The sequence below is a fragment of the Lepidochelys kempii genome, chromosome 12 (genome assembly GCF_965140285.1).
Source record: "Lepidochelys kempii isolate rLepKem1 chromosome 12, rLepKem1.hap1, whole genome shotgun sequence".
NCBI lineage: Eukaryota > Metazoa > Chordata > Testudines > Cheloniidae > Lepidochelys > Lepidochelys kempii.
In genome coordinates this window covers 17,922,240-17,937,886 of record NC_136391.1, presented here as the reverse complement: position 1 = coordinate 17,937,886, position 15,647 = coordinate 17,922,240, and the positions used below count along the sequence as shown (strand labels likewise).

General features: G+C 41.2%; 2 long non-coding RNA genes across 16 annotated transcripts in view; one reads left to right on the top strand and one right to left on the bottom strand.

Annotated features, from left to right (window-relative positions):
• The window catches only part of LOC140896235 (uncharacterized), a 381,899-nt gene that overhangs the window by 219,966 nt on the left and 146,286 nt on the right, over positions 1-15,647 (top strand). The window lies entirely within an intron of this gene.
• LOC144929167 (uncharacterized) overlaps positions 1-15,647 on the bottom strand; it is a 217,145-nt gene that overhangs the window by 55,788 nt on the left and 145,710 nt on the right. For all 10 annotated transcript variants that reach the window (XR_013634482.1, XR_013634481.1, XR_013634480.1 and 7 more), the window contains exon 3: positions 12,056-12,100. This is a non-coding gene — a long non-coding RNA (uncharacterized LOC144929167). The remainder of the gene's footprint in view (positions 1-12,055; positions 12,101-15,647) is intronic.

Genomic DNA, 15,647 nt, shown 5'->3' with positions numbered 1-15,647 from the left:
CGTTGATTATATTTTATAGTGTTTTCAGGAGAAAAAGATCCAGTTTTTTGTATGCAGAGCAATTCTTCAGGTTTTCATTACCTTTTTAGAAAATGAACAGATTGGAGTGACAGGAAAAAAAGAGATTTGAGAATTATACTTTTGGCAAGGCACATCTGGAGCCTGTGCATGCTGTGTATTAACATTTTGGCTCTGTAATATTGTAAGAATACACTTCTTAATGTTTCTATTTAATCTGATCAGTTATAAAAAATGGGTAGTACTGGGATGGGGGCTATTTATGCTTTTCTTTGTGAGCAATCTAAGCTGATGCTATATACTATATTTTCTTTAAGTAATGAGGTCCGGCACTGTGACACTTTGTGTTTTAAAGAAAGTTAATACATAATGTAAAGGTAAAGCTGAGTAAGTCCTGATGGGAGTTTGACTTAGTCATGATACAGTGTGAAATTCATCCTCATATGAAGGGTAAATGCAAGCCTGTTTGCATCCCTTAAGTCCTGTGGTCAGGGCATGCCAATGGACCAACAGCCAAAGGGCCTACACAGACCCTCTGCACTTTGGAGAATATCACCTTGGAGGGCAATAGTGAGGGTTAGGCCAAACAGAGACCATGGAAATCATGTGTACAAAGATCCTGTGGCCATAACAGCTTATGTATACGATCTAGAAGGACTGTATCCTCAATTCCAGACCTAAGGTTGGGGAAGAAAATTGGTGATGTACAGCAGCCGACCAGCTCCATGGGCTGTGGGAGGGACTAGACTCTCTGTACTCTGCTCGCTTCAGCAATTTAAAGCGCAATTTAAACTCCATTTCTATACAAGTGATGTTTGTGTCATCTTGAAGAAAGCCAAGCCACATTTGGTTCATATTCTGTGATGTGAGACTCCCAGGAGGAATGGGGAGATGCAAAATACTTTGTTCTGTAGGAAACACAGAGAGCGCACAAGTTTAGTCTTTACCTTATTTCATATAAACTTTTCTGATGAGATCAGCAACTGCCAGCTCCATGGAAATCTTCCAAATATCTATCACAGAACAGGAAAGACGTGGTTCCTGTTTGAGAGGAGAATCCGCTACATTCCCCCCAACCCTCTTTTAACACTATTCATTCATTCCCTCCATGTTACCTCTCAATCCTGTTTAAATCATAACTATATTTGGAGCTTCTGCCTTCTCATCATTAACTTGTATGGAATGGCCATTCTCACAATGACCCCGGGAACAAGGGGAGCGTGAAGACAAGGTTTGTGCCTGCACATACACACACCCCTTTCTTGTGTCTCTGTCCTCGTCAGCCCTACCAAGGATCTGGCTCTAAGACTTTCAGTGACAAACAATTTAGCAGTTGTCTTCAGTGACCATTAATATTTTGGAATATTTTGACAATAATGAGCATTTAATAAACACATACTGTGCTATCCCACAGAATTACTCCAGTAATGACGAATAGCAGGGCCCACCTTTGCTGACTAAGCAGTCTCTTTTATATATGGGTGCCAGTTGTACTTTATAAATGACTTTAATTTACAGTGCATTACATGGCTATGTATTTCATGCCTCTAAATCCCCATGCAATAATTTATATCCTTTCCCTTGATAGTTTAACTATCTTTAACCTTTTGTTAAGATAGCTTCTTAATAATCCAGTCTGACCATTTTTCTTTGAATAAATCTATAGTTACTATAGTTGTACATCATCTCCAGTGTTTATTTTTGTAACCTTTTCTAACCTTGTTAACAACAATAGAATTATTCTTAACAGACATTCTTCTTTGAAGAAAATGCCCTGCACAAACTTATTTCCTTGCGTAACTACAACTAGGACATTTAATTAGATTTGCCAATGTCACTGACAAATGGATTGCATGTACTGTAAGTAATATATATCCCATATGCTTGCACAGATTAGAATTTTACAGTATCTTATTGACTTCTGTGTAGAAAGGGATTTCAATAACAGAAAATAAATCATAATCTTAATCAAATACGGTATGAGTTTTCACTTTTCAAAAATCCACTTTATGATGTCTCAGATCATGCATGCACAAGAAGAGATTTCTATTGTGAAAAATATTTAGCAGCTGGCAATAATGACCAATCAAATCACAAAGTCTTTCCAAGGCTTCATCAGGAGGCATCATTTTATCTTGTGAAACAAAATATCTAGGCTCTCGTTGCCTTCCATGGGATAAAGTGAAGGACTTCTAGAAAATAATCTTGAGCGTTAAGGACACAGGTAAGTTTATATTTTGATTTTGGCAAACTTTGATATTTGTCACTTGGTAGTGTTTGTTTTCAAGCAGATGGTACAGCCAAGATTTCAGTCCAATTTGCTGGCTGAATGCGTTGAGTCGAGCTGTTTTTTCTAGTATATGGTGTTGGGTACGTGATAGGAAAGCGAGATCATCTGCGAAATCCAGGTCTTCAAAGGATGAGAAGAGTGTCCATTTAATGCCTTTTGGCATGTCTTCTGTTGTATGCCACATTACCCAGTCAATGGTAATGTTGAAGAGGATTTCAGATATGACACACCCCTGATGTTTTGACTTCAAAACTGAGCTCACTATAATCAACACTGCATGTAAAATTGGAATAGAAGCTTTTGATGATGATTATACAGAGAGGGATTCCATATGCCCACAGAATGAGCCGTAGTCTGGTCCTGTGAATGCTATCAAAAGCCTTCTCAAAGTCTATGAAATTTATGTAGAGTTGCTGTTGCCATTCTAAGTATTGTTCTATTATGTTTCGTAGAGTGAAGATCTGGTCTGTGCATCCATGCCCTTTCGGAAAACTGACTTGCTCTTTTCTGAGAATGCTATCAACTGCCTCTGATATACACCGGACTATGATCTTGCACAATACTTTGCTTGGCACAGATGAAAGGGTGATACCACGCAAGTTATTACAATCCCTGAGAGTTCCTTTCTTTGGTATCTACACTATAACCCCACTGGTCCACTCATCTGGCACTTTTTTCCTTTCCCAGACTGATATAAATAGAGGGGCCAGAACAGATGCTGCTAACTCAGGATTTACCTTGAACAATTCTGCATTCAAGTTATCCTTGCCAGGAGCTTTCCCATTTTTAAAGGATTTGATGGCTTGAATGATCTCTTCCTTAGTTGGGGTGTCTGTGTTGATATCAAGATCTTCTTCTGCTTCTGGACGTTTGCTTCCTCTTTAGGTGGCTCCCTGTTCAGCAATTCTTTGAAATGCTGTGTCCAGCGCATTTCTTATTCTTTTTATGTTGTCAGTGGGGGGCGTTTTGTCCCTGATGAGAGTGTTTGTTGGTGTCTGCCATTTACCACTGGTAAGCCGCGTCATTTTGTAAGTGGTTCCTTGTTCACCACAAGCAGCTGCATCCTCTGCTTGTGTTGCCAGATCTTCAATATACTGTAACATCGTTTGTCCGCTCTCACAAGGCATTTGACCTCCTGGTGTGCCTTGCTATGCTGCTCGTGGTATTTGTTCTTTAGCTTCTGGGATTTTGTGTCTAAAACATTTTCTTTAGGGCTCGTCTGGTTTCTATGGCGTTCCATGTGCTGGGTATGATCCACTCCTTCCTTCTCTTCTGCCTGTAGCCTAGACAGGCTTCACTGTCCTGTTTATAAATTGTTGTTACTTTGTCCTTCTTCTTGTTGATCTTCTCATCTGCATTCCCCTCCTCTTCATCATCTGCAAGTGCCTGAAACCTGTTCTTTAACTGCGGAATGAAGGCTTTCTGTATTTCAGGGGACTTTAGCTTGTCAACATCATAACATCTATGTTCCTTGTTTGGTGGACCCACACTTCTCAGTTTTAGCTTGATGGAGGCTGTCACAAGGTGGTGGTTGTTGCCAACATCTTCTCCCCTTCTCACTTTCATATCTGTCAGTGAGTGTTGTCATTTGCCATTGATCATCATATGATCAATCCGGTTCTTATCTCTGCCATTTGGAGAACAGTATGACAGCTTGTGAATTTCACGATGTTGAAATAGGGTTCTGCCGAAGTCTAGGTCATTCATATTGCAGAAATCAATAAGCTTCTCTCCTTTTTCATTCATGGTGCGACACCCATGTGTTCCCATTGCTCTGTCATTGTTTGTGTTGTCCTTACCACCTTGGCATTCAGATTTCTCATGATGATAGTTTGGTTGTGACGTGGTACTCTCTAACTCCATCTGTAATGTAAGGTAGAATTTGTCCTTTGCTTCTTCATCACTGTCATTTGTCGGAGTGTAGCACTGAATCAGGGTGATATTATTGTGTTTCCCTTTCAGTCTGGCTCTCATAAGTCTGTTGCTGATGGATTTCCACTCAAGCAGGGAATGCTCCACTCCCTTCTTCGAAAGGATGGCAATACTGTCATGGTGTTGTCCATCATCCTGTCCAAAATACAGCAAAGTTTCTCCTGAGTCTGTTGTTAATCTTCCTGATCCCATCCATCTGCTCTCGCTGACCACCAGGATGTGTACGCTGTAGTGTCTCATCTCTGCTGTGACCTGAGCTAGCTTCCCTGTTTCGTACGTTGTCCATACATTCCAAAAAACAAGTTTGGTTTTGTCTTGGTGTCGAGCACTTCAGTCTTCATGCCAGTGGCTTCCTTTCAGCTTTCACCACTGGCAGTCATACGGGTCATTGGCTCCTGAAGGCCATAGCACATAGTAAAGATTGATTTCTCCGCCGCTGTTTCCATAACATATTTTGTTTTTTACAGGACAGGGTTGTTAGCCCTGTGCCTAAGCCCTAAATCTGGAGGACCAGGGTGTCTGTTTTGTCTGGCCTCTCCCCAACAGACCAATCCGGCATGGTTGAACCTGCCAGGAGCAAAAAGCCCACGCCGACACAGACTCTGGGGATCGTTAGAGCATGCAAGCTGTACCACCATGACAAGGCACAGACACCAGAAGACAGAGAACAAAGTTAGAGGGAAGGCATATAGTGCTGAAATACCTCAAACTGTGTCCTCAGTCTTCTGCTTCTTCAGTGTTTAGATCATAACACAGATGGGGAAAGGGTTATCTCGCTAAATTATCTTATTAAATTAGATTGGCTTTAAAGGGTTTGATCCAAGGCTAGTTGGAAGTCTTTTTATTGAGTTTTGGGGAGTTGGATCCCTTTTATGATCTGCCTTGATTCTGAGTCAGGTCTGATGACTTTGGTGACTAAGACAAGTTTTTACTATTTTTAAAAATTCCATTAGTACTATTAGGTGTCATTGCCTTTTGTTTAGCATTGACTTCAAGTATATTATTGCTGCAGAGACAGTCTCCCAAATGCTCATAATTTTGTCACGAGTCTCACAATATGTGTTGTTTTTCTTCAAGCACCAGCTCCTATGGTTCATGTGATAATCCCAGTTTTCATTTTAAAAAAAGGTAATTTTCTCATCCTCGTGGTTTCAGGGAAAAGGTTAAAAATGTGAATCCTAAAGGCTCGAAACCCAAAGGCAAATAATAAGATACAAGGTTTATTTTATTTTAAAATCTCATGATTTTAAGCCAATTTCATGTTTTGTGGGGGCCTAATACACTATTTGGAATGCAGGGATGGCAATACTGTGCATATATTTTCCCTGCTTTGGATGATTAAGAAAGTGTGCTAAAACCACTAGGTCTCATGATAATAGTAGACTCTCTATTATTCCACCTTGTTCTCTCATAATGACTAGCTGTGACACTAGTAGAGAGAGTAAATGCAAAACCATTTTCTCTTACTTGGTGTCAAGGTTCCTCCCCCATTCTGAACTCTCGGGTACAGATGTGGGGACCTGCATGAAAACCTCCTAAGCTTACTTTTACCAGCTTAGGTTAAAATTTCCCCAAGGTACAAATTAATTTTATCCTTTGTCCTTGGAATATCCACTGCCACCACCAAACTCTAACTGGGTTTACTGGGCAGCTTTTTATGGTTCAGAGACCAACATAGAACTGGCCTCACACAAAACTATGATTAGATAAACAGTATACAAGCTATGTTTTAGATCAACAAACAGGGTCTGGGCTTTTCCTAGACTAACCAAACCACTTTCAAATTGACCACCACGCTGGTATTTGGTCTGTTTATTGGGAAGTGATAAATTAGAACTCTAACAATGGGGAAGCTTAGCGTAGGAGCAGGTGATCAATGAATTGCCATGAATTTAGACATAAACTTCCTCGTCTTCTGCATAAGACAATGGTATAGTGCTGGTGGATACATTTCCCCTTCACTGAGGGAGTAGATTACATGAATGCTTGCCTTCTAGTACTTGAACTAAATTCAGTAAAGAGCCTTTTCCATCAAACATAATATAGTAACATATATGGTCCACTAACCATGTCATGATTGTCACTATGCTGGACACCACAGCCACTCAGAGCTTCATAGAAACAGTAGAAAAAGAACTCAGATCTCCTACTCAGTAAGCACAGGAGCCTACTATTTGAGCTGAAAGGAACATATCTTTTATCTGCGAGTCAGTCTGTCTACTGCTAAGAGAGCTGATTTCATTCAATAGGGAGCAGTGGTGCACACATATACGCAAGTCCAGGGTTTCTCAACCCATGGCTTGTGATCCAAAATTGCGTTGCTAGAACTCCTCCAAGAGTCATGTGGGAGGCCCAGAAGGGGTGATGGTGGTGTGGGGCCATTGGGGGAAAGGGGGTTGTTGCAAAGTCCACCCTGCATTCACCTTACAGTGGTGGCAGTTCTGCAGTTCTGGTCACACACAATTGGCTGGGCTTGGCTCTCTGCTCCAGGCATTGTGACCTGGTGCACAGAGTTGCAGTGTCTCTCAGGTTTGACCCAGCTGCCTGTCCGTCATGATGATGGAGGGCCGGCTGGAGGAAATTTTAGTAGTGGCACTGTGACCCCATGTGCCAGGTTAACAACGCCACTCTCACAGATTTGGTCCAGCCAGCCCCCATCTGGGCTAGCTGGGCCAAACCTGAGTGACATTGCAACCCCATAGGTTGTAACACCCGGTGCAGGAACCTGTGCCCAGCTACCCTATGGGACAAGAATTGCAGGACCTACCGCTATGGTACACATGGTGCACTTATTTAGTACTTATATTAAGCATTAAGATAATATCGTATATATTGTTGGTAAGAAATATTTAGTAAGTCAGATGTTTTTGGCACTAAATCTATTTACTGGGTCACAACAGGCCATCAAGGTTTACAAATGGATCCTGAGTCCCAAAAGGTTGAGAATGACCACATTAGCCAGTTCATTACAATATTTTTCGTTTATATATGGTACTTTTCAGTTTGAAGTATCCCAAAGCACTTTACATAGGGCCAGATTCTCTGGTCCACTAAGTTCAGTTTGTATCATGTACACCACTCCAGCTGCCTCCCAACCTTCACCATAAGGAGAGGGGGTAGGTATGGTGGGGTGGGAGTGTGGCAAAGAGAAGCTCTGCTATGCCCAGTTCTCCATTGGTGTAACATCCCGGGAGAACCTTATGCTAGTGTTGTTTGAGCTGCTCCCTTGCAGCATTGACTATGTTGGGGTTGGCAGTTGAGGATGAGGTAGCTGCAAATGACTCCCTAACATATTCCCTCCCTCCCTGGGTCTGAACAGAACTCCGCTGCAGTCAAGATCTGGCCCATAATGTATACGTACAGCGCTTCTGAAAAGCAGCTTTGACATAACTAGCACACTGTACAACAAGGATAGAGGGGACATTCTGGGCAAAGATACTCCTGCAAATCTCTCCTCTTATGAAAAGTGCCGTGGAATCTTCAGTGTTCATCCAGAGCAAACAAACTCTTTGTTTAGAAAGACCCTGTACAATAAACTATACAGAACTCAAATTATTTATTGTTTCTTGACGTATAAATTGACCTTTTCTGGTATTCTAATCTGTGGTTCATGTGGTCTAAGTATTTCACACCTGAGTTTCAGGTGTTTTGCCATCCCCTCAGAGATGAGATGGTTTATTCATCTAAGTGTCTCAGATCTCTCTTGCTCCTTAAAAGAAATCTGCTGCAATAGCATAGAACAATACAAAGTAGAGATTGTCAGCCTATTTCTGGTGCTTAGATACTAAAGTGAAAGGAGCTTTTACAAATACCTAAGAGAGATCTATTGTGTATTAAAAGAAATAGATCCCTTCAAGCATCCCAGCAAATGCTGGATTTCTCATTGTGCTTGTTCTGGATTTCTGGCCATTTCTCTTCTAGTCCAGGTAAGTCACCGCTTGTTAAAGTTTTATGAACTGAATCTGTTTTTGCTTAACATACAATGTATATTATGTTCATGTTGCATCTAAAATCCTCTACTGAAATCCCCACAGAGCTGTAGAATGAAATTAATGAAACAGAACTTAATGAGTATAATATCCATTAAGGTCTACCCTTTTAACCCAAGTAAATACAAATCAACCTATTTCATTACCTTAGCTCACAAATGGTTGTCATGCTCCTTTCTTTAACAGATTTATACTACTTTCCTTTATTGCCTAAGTAGGCTTTTCCCGTGTTTCACCCATCTTTCGTGTATGAAAAATCTGTCTGAATTACCTTGCTGTTGTCTAAGCTTCTTAAATCCAGTGCAGAACTTTTGTTTCTTTATCAGAGCACACATTCATCAAGCAGACATCTACAGTCGTCTTGTTATAAGCAAGGTCATCAGCACAGTAAAGTTCAAAGTAGGCAAGCTAACTTCCTATTAACCATGACATAATTAGACAAAGATGTCTTTCCTGATTTCTTCATGGTGTCAAGCATCCACAGCTTCATTTAAAGCCTACTGTTTCTGCAAATGCACTTCATCTCTGAAAATTAGGCCTTTATGGGGCAGGGAATTCTTCCTTCTTTATCCAGGCTCTCTCTTTATGTGAAATTCATAAGCTCTGCCTAAGACCTACCAAAGCCCTGAATTTAGGGTCAAAGTGATAGAGTGCCATTGTGTGGACCATCTGCATGGGAGTAAATTTCACTATCAGTAAAGATGTTCAGTGTGGACATCCAACATCATAATGAAAAGTACAAAATTAACTAGAGGAAAACTTCATTTTACCTTTACTGGGCCCTGTACTCAGACCTTTCATAAATAAATGAGGAGGACCAAATTAGGCAGTAAACAATTTAAAAACTCGTCTGCCCCAACTACTTTAAAATATATATAACTTTAAAGATTTTTTTTAAAGTTAACACCCAGGCTTAGGATGGAAATGTAGCCAAAGTTTCTAATAATGCCTTTCCCCCCTGGCATTCCCTCCTTCATCTCTTTTGCCCTTACCTTTCAAATCTCCTGAGTGGCTAGGAACCAAAGTCCCACTGATTTTCATTGAAACTTAGGCTTCTACATGCCTATAACACTTTTGAGAATGGAACTCTTAGGGTATGTCTACTCTGTGCTTTAAACACGCAGCAGCTAGGCTCAGAATGTGGGTCTACAGACCTGGGCTCGCAGGGCTAGTGCTACGGCATGAAAAATAGTGGTGTAGATATTGCAGCTGGGGCTGGAGCTTGGGTTCTGATGCCCACCCCAATCCCATGCTGCAGATCCCAATCTCCAGCCAGAGCCACAGCAGCTACACTGCTGTTTTTAATGCCATAGCGCAAGCTTGAGTTTGTCGACCTGAGCTCTGAGACTTGCTGCAGCGTAGACATACCTTAGGCTCCTAAGTCATTAGAGCTTTTGAAAAGTTTACCTTTTGGTTTAATTCAGTTATAATGGGGAGAATCAAGAAATCCCTGCATAGTGTGTAAAAAGATTAATTTAGCATCCTGCACATTTGAAAATGTGTTCAGAAAGCACAGTCCTGCTAACTTTCCATTTACCAAAACACAAGTATGTGACAGTAACACACCCAAACAATATTCTCATATCTTTATCTGAATTACAGTGTTGAGCAGAACAGCAGGCATTATAAACTGGCCAAAAAAAAGCCTCATGATATATAGCTAGAAAAGTATTTAATCCATTGTCTAAATTGCTCAAGTAAGCATCCGACTAATTGATTTAGAATTACTTTAGTGCTACAAGTAGTTCTCACTAAGTCTTTATATCTTCCCATTTTAGTGCAATGAGCAAAGTAATAGTTCCAATGAGTTCTAACTGTTACTCCCTCAGCATATCCTGAATCACTCCTCCTCCATTCTCCTTCCCAAACAGCCTCTCCCTCACTCTCCTTCCAATTCTTCAGTCTCTTCCACAAATCCCTCATTCTCTCCCTTTTAACCCAAACCAACCCCATTTCTTTTCCCACTCACCCAGTTTTCCCTCCCTAGCTGCCTCCCCACCAAGCACTTGTCTTTCTTTCCAGTCTCTTCTCATTGTCTCCTGCTCAGCATATTCCATATCATCATGTTTGCAAAAGTTGGCCAGATCTTACACACCCACTCTGTGCTACCAACTTGCTTTGGCCTGCGTAAGCAGAAAAGTGGGCAGGGAAGGGTGAAAAAGGTGTGTGTCAGGCCTCCATAGTACTGCAGTTTCAGTACAGGTCGTTACTTCTGAGGAACATTTCGAGAGCTAAGAAACCAAGTGACAAGAAAGCCAGTCATCTGTCACTTTTCCCTCCACAGTACTCAGTTCTGGACTATTGCATTCCAGTAGTGAACTGCTGCCACAATTAGACAGATTATTATCATCGGGTACAACTGTAGAATTACAATACTATGCATGTGTATCCTGTAATCTTGAGACTGTCATCTTTGTCATGCGCCATATTTCTGTTCATAATGCTGAGTTAACATCTTGCATAGTGTTTGGCCAGCATTGCCAGTTTTTCCAGGTGCATCTTTCCAGATCTGTGTTTTCAGTTTTCAGCGTGTCCGAGCATACATGACACAGCTGCGCTGACAGCACTGATGTGTTCTGTGGGCTGGGCTAGAGGCAAGCAGCCAGCACTCATGTCAGAACTGATGATTGGTTAAAGAAGCATCCCATGCAGGGAAAGTTTGCATTGTCTGCTCTCAGCAGGACATGGGCCTACAGTGTGGTGTACGTAATGGCTATTTATGGAGCTATGCTCACTTTTACTTTCTTGTACAGGGTCACGGCTGCACACAATAGCAATATGTATGTTTTGTGCAAATGTACAAAATGGAACCTACTGTATTATCAGATGCAGAGGGCCTTTTCTCTGTGATACATATTTAAATGTGTATAACAGTGCAGGAGAGGGTCCAGTCCTGCAAAACAGTGCTAATGTGATAGACCTACCTATCATCACTGTGACATCTTTGTGCTAGCTACATTTAGGGAACACAAAGAAATTATCCATTAAAAACCACTGTTCTATTCACCTTGTTATTGTCACTTTTATTTAATGGAGTTTTTAAATTAACCTCCCTCCCCTTCTCATCCTGTTATAATCTAATCTCTCTAGGCATTTATGCCACACAGCTCATTATTGTATTAGAGTACTTTCCATATATGTTACCATAAATTACAATTCCTCTCTATTTTAAATATTCTTCCTTCTTTTCGTTTTCTCTCCCTTCTCATTTCATGAGAGGTGCTAGCTGTTTATTTTTTTTTTGTCCTATCTTCGTGGGAGGCCTTGTGTCCTGAACACAGTTAAGATCCTGTTTATTTCAATCACTTATGGTAATCCTGCCTTACAAACCGCTGTCCCAAGAGAACTCTCAAAGGAAATGGCAGACAATAGAAAAATGTTACTTTTAAACTAGAAATGTGTAGCTGGCTTGAATAAAATAGGAAACACCAGACGCACAAGCACCATGTGAAGCGTCAACCACTTTTAAAACTGTACTTGAAAAGAATAATTTTTTTCAAGTTCAGAATTGCTTGTGTAAATGAGGATGTTGTTTTTTGTGTTTTAGAACAAAATTAGAAATGCCACAAAACCGCAAGAAGGCCTTCTCTTGGGAGATTTCCATCTCACATCTGAATAGTTCAGCTAGGCTTTTGGTGGCTTGTTCTAACTGAACTTTGAACCTTTGGTGATTCAACCACCCTAATCACCTTTCCCCTTCACTGCCACCAGAAATTGAAATTACATCAAACTCTTGTAAATACATATGGGTCTGAACCAAAACTGTGAAATCCCAATGCCCCCAAATATTGAGGAAATTCCCATCCAGATCTCCACTGGAACTTACCAGCTTGACCGTTCTTCCGCTTCTCCCAGGTTATGATTGCTTTACCTGTTAAAAGATTGTTCCAATAAGTTTGTATTTGTGTCACACAACTTTTTTTAAATGCTGTATTTCAAAACATGAATGTATAATGTCTCCCTGGGACTCTGCACCATCACGGTGAAGGATACAAGTGTAGTCCAAGACAGACATGTTTAATTAGTGAGCAAACTTGACATTTTCAGTGTTTGGACTAGACAGGGAAGGAGCCAAGAGCAAACCAGGAATTTTTTTTTCATATTGCAGACAGAAAATAATTTCTTGAACTCAAAAAAAATGAAATGTCTTTGTAAATTCAGAACAGATAAAATGCCATTAGAGTTAGGGCTCAATACTTGATGACATGTCTAAATAATCCAGAGACTGCTCTAAACAGGAACAAATGTTAGATTACTTTTCAAGAGATGAAAAGTGTTCAGAAATAAGTGAGGGGTTACAGAGATGGCAGACCCATGGCCTCCTCATTATTAATAAAATGTTTAACCCGAGAAAACTGTGCTCATATTTCAAATCGGTTTCTTTTTAATTATCATTTTATCTTATTATAATTCTTCGTAATTATTTGTATTGCAGCAGCACCTTGGGGCCCCAGGCATGGACAGACCCTAATCTTTTAATTTGTTTTTATGATTAAAAAGCTGGTAACGCTTTATATGAAATGTCTCTAATTCTGCCCTCAGTGACACTCCGGCCAGCCCAATGAAACAATGGGACAGCCCGCTTGACACTGAGGGCAGATCTGAGCTCATCATCCCTCGGTAATGCAGTAGAAATTGCACCCATTTAACTGAGGGCAGAAGTGAGCTTCATATGCCTAGGTACCTAATTGTGTCAGCAAGTGAGAAAGCTAAGTAGTGAACATGCTGTGAATTGGTCTAAAAATAGAGACACGGCTTGGTTACAGTGCATGGATTCCATTCAAGGGAGGTTCTCTCCTTGCTCTGAACAGAAAGCGGGGTCTTACCTGAAGCAGGTCTGAAATCTGTGGAAATACCCCCACTGAATTCAGAGGGAGCTAGATTGTGCCCATGCTCAGTCATAATCTGGTGCAAATGTATCCTCTTCCTGAGGTTGGAATTTATTTGCTGCTGAAACCACAACATGACAGAAACCTTACCCTATTTGTTCTTTCCAGCCTTGGGTGTTTCTGTGGTTTCTCTGCAGAAACCTCTCTGTCTCCGACCGTAATTCTCTCTGCCCAGACAGTCGCTCTCACCTTCTTTATGTAACCTGGTAGCGTTAGCAAGCTGCACCTGCCACAAGGAGTGAGCCTGGAGTGTTCAAACAGCTGCTTACAGGGTGGGTCAGCAGAGGAACCCTACTGCACCTCCCCATATACTTTTCAATCAGGAACCCCTCGCTCCTCAAGATTTGTATACAGACTTTCACTTCAACTCTAATTGTACATCTTACCTCCTGATCCCTGCTCTCTGGTGGGAGGCAAAGGCTGAGGGAATTGCTCAACCACATACAAGAGTCATTAGAGCAACATCAGGGGATGGAGTCAGATCTGATAATCTTACAGGCTGTTATTATTTGGGAAGGGCCTTGAGTATGGGCAGAGACAAGGAAGGAAATGGGGGGAGGTAACAAGACCCAGTCCCAGCTGCAGATTGCTTTTACAGAGCTCTACTGGGGAGACGGGGAGGAATTTAAACTGAAATCAGATTGCTACCAGCTATATATTCTGTGGTACAAAGGAGTGATGTGAATTAGGGCCAGGAACTCTTATCTTTGGGATATCTTGGGAAAGGTGAGGTCTAAAGGCAGCACAAAACATTCACTTGACATTTAACAATCCACTGAAATAGCAAATGTAACATGGAAAACCATCAAATTTACACCAGAGGCATGTTACTTAGTCAGTTAACATGGCACATTGATTTATGCCAAAACATAATTAATACAATGGCATGCCAGTTGAACATTTTAAATCAAACTTATTTTCAGAATAGCACACCTGTAGAGAGGGGAGGTTTGCTCCAGTTCAAAATGTGTCATTCTTGCTTTGTAAAAAAAAAACAAAAAAAAACTGCGGAGCTTACAGACTAAGGAGGATATTGGGCTACAGGTCCACTTCTGTGGTCTTTCTCAGTGGTTGCAAGGTTTAGAAAGTCTGAAATCAAGGAACTCATGAAATAGGATCTGGGCTGTTCATCTTCAGGTCACTGGTTAGAATCTGGCCTACATTAGTTATAACTGGACAGTTATTGCTATATGGAAGCTATTTGGCCTCATTTCATTTTTTTTTTGGCCAAATGTTCACATCTCAAATACTCTCAATACAATTGGCTCTAACTGAGACATTGTTGGTAGACTCTTAGTACAGAGGTCAAGGACCAAATGGACATGGATATTGAATTACTTTTTCATCCCTAGAAATAGTGTTTGCCGAAGAGAGGTGGTACAGTGCATGGAAAACTTGTATTGTGCATATTTTCCCTTTCCTGCTGATAATATGAGAATCCTCGAAATGGTTTCCTTTGTCTTGTGTGACAGGGTCGTGCCAGATGGCTACAGTAGAGTAATAGAAGGCAGATATATTAGCCCCAGGTTAAGTAGGTCCCTTTTCCCTGGGTAAGATAACAGGGAAGGTTCCAGAACAATCAGGAACCTTCTGGAGACAATCAAGACAGACAGGCTGATTAGAACACCTGCAGCCAATCAAGAAGCTGTTAGAATCAATTAAGGCAGGCAATCTGGGCACCTGGGTTTAAAAAGGAGATCACTTCAGTTTGTGGTGCGCGTGTAAGGAGCTGGGAGCAAGAGGCTCTAGGAGCTGAGAGTGAGAAACACGGACTGTTGGAAGACTGAGGAGTACTAGCATTATCAGACACCAAGAGGAAAGTCCTATGATGAGGATAAAGAAGGTGTTGGGAGGAGGCCATGGGGAAGTAGCCCAGGGAGTTGTAGCTGTCGCACAGCTGTTCCAGGAGTCACTCTAGACAGCTGCATTCCACAGGGCCCTGGGCTGGAACCCAGAGTAGAGGGCAGGCCCGGGTTTCCCCCAAACCTCCCAACTCCTGGTCAGACACAGGATGAGTTGACCTGGACTGTGGGTTCACAAAAAACAGCGAAACTGAGGGCTGCCGTGACGCTCCAAGGTGAGCAAATCCGCCAATAAGCGTAAGACCCACCAAGGTAGAGGAGGAACTTTGTCACACTTGCCATTCATCAGCATTTGTATTTTTAAAGAAAAATTATAGCCAACTTCTTAGCTATTGGTGTCGCTATGTTGATTTACACCAGCTATGGATTAGGCCTTTAAATGATTTTTTTAATGTCTTAACTGCATAGATGAATGCGCTACATAAACAACAAAACCCAAAAGTTTGGCATTAGCTGGATGCCATGAGAGTTTCATAGAGATTTCCAGATCTCCTCACTCAAATTAGTTCCAAAGACCTCCAGAATTCTGATTCAGAATATGTGACCTCCAGAAAATTAATGAAGGGGATCTGTTATTTTATTTAAAGAAACTTGTTCACAGATTTTTATGTTTACAGTATCTCTTTAACGCTAGCTTACACTATCATTTAGAACCTTAAAGAGTGAT